The following is a 7,144-nucleotide window of genomic DNA, read 5'->3' on the forward strand; positions in this document are numbered from 1 at the left end:
TTGTGCTAGCGCTCCCATGTCTCAATGTTTGAGATTATTCTCCTCCAGACCTTGGATTAGCTGCAAATCCCTTATGAAGTGCTAAATTCTCTTAAGAGGTTTAAATATCCAAGTTGTGATGATTTACAAATGAATGATCTCTCCTCTATTTATATGAGAAGTACTAAAGTTCATTTTAGCCTAAGGCCCCCTAAAACAATAAAATAATGTCAACACAACAAGTTAGGTCACAAGCTGACCTACTAGCCAAGACAAAACATAAAAGATTGCCCACACGTGTGAGTCGTCGGGCTGATTTTTCAGGTGTCATCCATGCGTAGGCCTTTTTAGAGCATGCATTGAGGGCTTAGTGTGCTAAGTGATGTGTAGAATCCCTCGAAAATCATGATGTGAAGGTTAGCCTTCACATTTTTGCCAATCTCTCTCTGTGGGCCCCAATATGCATCTTCGGGGTCAAAATGTGGTCTCATGGGTTTCCAAATGGCCAAAATGCTTGTTTATGCTCCAACGTTGAGGGCTTCCATGGTTGTGCTAGCGCTCCCATGTCTCAATGTTTGAGATTATGCTCCTCCAGGCCCTTGATTGGCTGCAAATCCCTTATGAAGTGCTAAATTCTCTTAAGAGAGGTTGAAATCTCCAAGTTGTGATGATTTACAAATGAATGATCTCTCCTCTATTTATATGAGGAGTACTAAAGTTAATTTTAGCATGAGCCCCCTTAAAACAATAAAATAATGTTAACACAACAAGTTAGGTCACAAGCTGACCTACTAGCCAAGACAAAATATAAAAGATTGCCCACACGTGTGAGTCGTAGGGCTGATTTTTCTGATGTCATCCATGCGTAGGCCCTTTTAGGGCATGCATTGAGGGCTTAGTTTGCTAAGTGATGTGTAGAATCCCTCGAGAATCATGATGTGAAGGTTGGCCTTCACATTTTTGTCAATCTCTCTCTGTGGGCCCCAAAATGCATCTTCGAGGTCAATATGTGGTCTCATGGGTTTCCAAATGGCCAAAATGCTTGCTTATGCTCCAACGTTGAGGGCTTCCATGGTTGTGCTAGTGCTCCCATGTCTCAATGTTTGAGATTATGCTCCTCCAGGCCCTGGATTAGCTGCAAAATCCCTTATGAAGTGCTAAATTCTCTTAAGAGAGGTTGAAATCTCCAAGTTGTGATGATTTACATATGGACGATCTCTCCTCTATTTTTATGAGGAGTACTAAAGTTATTTTTAGCCCGAGGCCCCCTAAAACAAAAAAATAATGTCAACACAACAAGTTAGGTCACAAGCTGACCTACTAGCCAAGACAAATCATAAAAGATTTCCCACACGTTTGAGTCGTAGGGCTCATTTTTCTGACATCATCCATGCGTAAGCCCTTTTAGGGCATGTGTTGAGGGCTTAGTGTGTTAACTAATGTGTAGAATCCCTCGAAAATCATGATGTGAAGGTTGGCCTTCACATTTTTGTCAATCTCTCTCTGTGGGCCCCAATATGCATCTTCGGGGTCAAAATGCGGTCTCACGGGTTTCCAAATGGCCAAAATGCTTGTTTATGCTCAAACGTTGAGGGCTTCATGGTTGTGCTAGCGTTCCCATGTCTCAATGTTTGAGATAATGCTCCTCCAAGCCCTGGATTGGCTGGAAAGCCCTTATGAAGTGCTAAATTCTCTTAAGAGAGGTTGAAATCTCCAAGTTGTAATGGTTTACATATGAACAATCTCTCCTCTATTTATATGAGGAGTACTAAAGTTAATTTTAGCCTGAGGCCCCCTAAAACAATAAAATAATGTCAACACAACAAGTTAGATCACAAGCTGACCTACTAGCCAAGACAAAACATAAAAGATTGCCCACACGTTTGAGTCGTAGGGCTCATTTTTCTGACGTCATCCATGCGTAGGCCCTTTCAGGGCATGCGTTGAGGGCTTAGTGTGCTAAGTGATGTGTAGAATCCCTCGAAAATCATGATGTGAAGGTTGGCCTTCACATTTTTGTCAATCTCTCTCTGTGGGCCCCAAAATGCATCTTCGGGGTCAAAATGTGGTCTCATGGGTTTCCATATGGCCAAAATGCTTGTTTATGCTCCAACGTTGAGGGCTTCCATGGTTGTGCTAGCACTTCCATGTCTCAATGTTTAAGATTATTCTCCTCCAGACCTTGGATTAGCTGCAAATCCCTTATGAAGTGCTAAATTCTCTTAAGAGGTTGAAATATCCAAGTTGTGATGATTTACAAATGAATGATCTCTCCTCTATTTATATGAGGAGTACTAAATTTAATTTTAGCCCGAGGCCCCCTAAAACAATAAAATAATGTCAACACAACAAGTTAGGTCACATGCTGACTTACTAGCCAAGACAAAACATAAAAGATTGTTCACACTTGTGAGTCATAGGGATGATTTTTCGGACCTAATCCATGCATAGGCCCTTTTAGAGCATGCGTTGAGGGCTTAGTGTGCTAAGTGATGTGTAGAATCCCTCGAAAATCATGATGTGAAGGTTGGCCTTCACATTTTTTGTCAATCTCTCTTTGCGGGCCCCAATATGCATCTTTGGGGCCAAAATGTGGTTTCATGGGTTTCCAAATGGCCAAAATGCTTGTTTATGCTCCAATGTTGAGGGCTTCCATGGTTGTGCTAACGCTCCCATGTCTCAATGTTTGAGATAATGCTCCTCCAGGCCCTGGATTGGCTGCAAATCCCTTATGAAGTGGTAAATTCTCTTAAGAGAGGTTGAAATCTCCAAGTTGTGATGATTTACAAATGAATGATATCTCCTCTATATATATGAGGAGTACTAAAGTTAATTTTAGCATGAGCCCCCCTAAAACAATAAAATAATGTCAACACAACAAGTTAGGTCACAAGCCGACCTACTAGCCAAGACAAAATATAAAAGATTGCCCACACGTGTGAGTCGTAGGGCTGATTTTTCTGATGTCATCCATGCGTAGGCCATTTTAGGGCATGCGTTGCGGTCTTAGTGTGCTAAGTGATGTGTAGAATCCCTTGAAATTCATGATGTTAAGGTTGGCCTTCACATTTTTGTCAATCTCTCTCTGTGGGCCCCAAAATGCATCTTCAGGGTCAAAATGTGGTCTCATGGGTTTCCAAATGGCCAAAATGCTCGTTTATGCTCCAATGTTGAGGGCTTCCATGGTTGTGTTAGCGCTCCCATGTCTCAATGTTTGAGATTATCCTCCTCCGGGCCCTGGATTAGCTGCAAATCCTTTATGAAGTGCTAAGTTAGCTAGGGGTTTTGAAATTTTAATGTTCTATGTTGTTACAATCACTTAAATCCAAAACTTCTTTATGTTGCAAAATAAGTTAAGTAATTGTAGATAAAAGGCCACCTAATAGGTATTCTAGGGTTAAGGTATAAGGTGACTTAATGAGACCTCCTACAAGAAAGATACAATTAGGCTCAAGGCTCCAATAAAAGCCAATCCACTTTCTTGGATAGAGACCTATTAAATGAGGTACAAGACCTAAGGCTTGTTTAGTGGGTTGAGTGTTGGGGTGGCCAAAGGTCAAGGCAAGGAGAAAGGGTTCCCAACAATTATTTTCAACAAGAACATGGCACATGAAACCCTCAAGAAGCCCCCAAGTTGAAGCTAAATCCAAACTAGGGTTAACTTAGGGCTAGTAACTAGCGTAAAGAAATTTATGGACGAAATTGAAGTGAATGCCTACCAAAAGAAGGGATTTTTGGCAACCATTATTCTCTTAGCATTTAGATTATCGGAAATTCGTCTTCCTTAGGACTTCACACCAAGCCCTAGCTCGCCTGCTTGGCCTAAAGTGTTAAAAATCTACGCAAGTGTGCATTAGACACAATTTTTTGCCAAATACTTATTTCCTAATGATCTTCAACAAATATTTTATGCCACTACTATCATTGACTAATTACACTTCATAAAAACTCAATAGTAAATGTAATGAAAATAGTAAAGATCACTTAACGAAAACCATGCACAAAAGAGTCAATATTTTTACCTTGGGAAGCCCAACCTTGGGAGAAAACCCAACAACTTTTCGTGGGAGAAATCATTCTTCAATAAGGTTTACAAATCAACAATTTGTCTAGAAATTTGTGCCAATATCCAAGTCAAAATACCAGTCAAACTTTGCCAAGCTACTGCCCTTTGAGGTCAACCCCTTTAGCCCTGTTTTGTTGAAATGTGTGACTAAGTTTTGTCTTTATAATGTCTATTATAATCATGATTTTATGTATTTGGTGAAAAGAGAAAAATAAATTTGTTATTTTCATTCTTGATGCATGGGTTTCATGCTCAAAGTAAATTTATTTGTAGGTCAAGCACCCATTAAGTGCTTCTAGGGTTTTCATAGAATTATGAAGTCAAAGAGTCATTGTCATAAGTGTAAGACCCCTTTGGGCATATTGTATTATTTAAAATAAATGTATTTGAGTCATAAAAGACCCTTCATGACCTTATCAATGAGCTACAAGAAGTCGACGTACATGAAATATCAAGTCGGCCTCATGGAGGCGATTTGTACCCCTAGAAAGCTTATATATAAGAGGCATTCGACCTCATTTGGCGCATACATCCAAGACACACGAAGAAGCAAGAAATATAGTTTGATCTCAAAAGGAAGAAGTCCCAAGGCAAGCGAAGTTCAAGAAGGAAGCTAAAGTCGAAGTTTTGGGTCTCTCTCTTTCTCTCTCTCTCTCTCTCTCTCTCTCTCTCTCTTAAGTGCAACGAAATTCTAAAGCTGCGAGGTAAAAATTTCTAGAGGATGAAGTTGCTAGAAAGTTGTTGGAAGTCAAAGTTGCTTGAAAATTGCTAGAGATCGAAGTTGCTGGATGTCAAAGTTGCTGGAAAGTTGTTGTGGTACGAAGTCATTGGAAAAGTTGCTGGGGTTGAAGTTGTTGTTGGAAGGTTGAATTGGTCTTGAAGGGGTCTTTGTCAAGGGTCTTAAGTCTTGGAATTCGTCATTTGAAGATTGTATAACAAGAGAAGAATTCTTGTGGGTTTTCCGCTCAAGAGGAGAGGTTTTGGCCTTGGCTAGCAGCCTACATTTTGTGTCATCTTGTCTCTTTGATCTTCATTGTTTGGTAGTTGTTTGATAATAGAAAACACAATAATAATCAAGTTAAAGAAGAAGCTAATCAAGTTAAGTAAAAATACATCACAAGTAGTTATCAAAGTAAGAGAAATCACCTAATCTAGCTGCCCTAGATTTCTCAACATTGTATCAGAGCTAAGGTGAGAAGAAAAGAAGAGGCAGCTTGAAGATCATCAATCAAAGAAAAATATATAACGGTCGTACACAAGGAGATCATCAAGAAGGACCAATCCACACATCATCTTGAAGAGAGGGACTAAGGAGCATCAAAGAGGACTACCCATCTCATCACAAGGATCATATCATCTAGAAGCATCAACACTTTGTAGAAGACCTCAAAGACACAAGGAGATCATCAAGAAGGACCAATCCACACATCATCTTGAAGAGAGGGACTAAGGAGCATCAAAGAGGACTACCCATCTCATCACAAGGATCATATCATCTAGAAGCATCAACACTTTGTAGAAGACCTCAAAGACCCTACCTCACTCAAAGAAGGATTCTACATTTGAAGCACCTTGGGAAGCATCCACATTCTACATTATCATCCAAGGAAACAAAAAGAAGCACCATCATCTTTGAAGAAGGAAGACATCTTCAAGAAAGCAATCATCATCAAGAAGGGATCTTCAATCATCAACACCATCAAGAAGACATCAAGTTGAAGATATCATCTACAAAAGAAACATCTTCACTTGACAAGTAAGTATTTCATATTTATGTCTAAATCTACGATCAAAATGACTTTATTCTACAAGGAAAGCAACAAATTGGTTGTGTCTTTAAATTTTCTTGCATGGAAGAAGAGGATAGATTTGATCCTCATAGAGAATGAAATTATTGGACATGTTAACGGTTCGATCTCCAAACCATCACAAGAGGAAGCTTAAGCAATATCGAAGTATATGACAGGGGAAATAAGGGCTCAAAGAATCCTCATAGAATCAATCAAGGATTCCCTCATCCCTTATGTAGCAAAGTTGGAGAAATCGAAAGAAATCTATAATAAGTTGGTAGAACTATTTTCCGTAAGCAATGCAGGAGAAGTTATATCATTGAGAACCTGAAAAGAAGAAGACAAAGGAGGTGAAAAAACTCTACTATGGCTAATATATACTTGAGTTCTTTTCCATTTTGTAGAAGATAACAATCATGATGGAAAACATCTCAAGCATCAAGATGCATTAGAGTTGAAATATAGATGATATTGTCATAGAAGCTTGGAAGGATAGCTGGAGTAGAAGTCTACATGGTTGTAGTAGTCATCATGATAGAAAGAAAGTAGCTCATGGCATCTCCATTGGAAGCATATAAGGACAACTGAAGTAGCAGTATATATGGTTGGAAGAAAGTCATCTAGCATGATAGAAGATAAAGAAATCATCATACATCATCATCATTAGAAAGGAGCATTTGCAGAATAGGGATCATCTAAGATCCTCCACTAGAATATTTATAAGAAGGTTCACCTCTACTTGGAAGAAGCAAGTGTCTTGCTGATAGTCTACCACCCACCTTGTGTGGGATCCATTGGTAAGGTATGATGACGAAGATGTGCAACATGTTGAGTTGTTTGAAGTATTTTTATCTTTGAACAAGAAAAGGACGCTGCTAGAAGGAAGTCTAGATGATTAAAAGAAGGAAAATGTATGTATATATTTGATAGAGTCATGCCATCATATAGTTGCAGATTGCTTGGTTGAATTGTTCTATCACATGAGCATCATCGAAGAAGAAGGATCTCTTCCATTAGAATGATGCACGAGGACTTGCAAACAATGTGCCTTGAACTCTTCTACATATTAATAAGATGAAATCAACATAATATGACCTCATATGGAATATGGGGTGGTTGACAATCATGGTTCCTATGTTGAAAGAACCATGATCCTGAGGAAAGCAATATGTGAAGAAGATGACAGAAGAGTTCGTGAAATATGCAACTATAGTCACGTAAGATAAGATAACTGATCAACATCTGATAACTAGAAGAATTATCAATGAAATCTCCATGGAGAAGGTATAAAGATGAATTCTGGAAAAGA

The sequence above is a fragment of the Pinus tabuliformis genome, chromosome 2_1 (assembly GCF_031772625.1).
Source record: "Pinus tabuliformis cultivar Carrire ecotype Pingquan chromosome 2_1, CPIR1, whole genome shotgun sequence".
Taxonomy (NCBI): Eukaryota; Viridiplantae; Streptophyta; class Pinopsida; order Pinales; family Pinaceae; genus Pinus; species Pinus tabuliformis.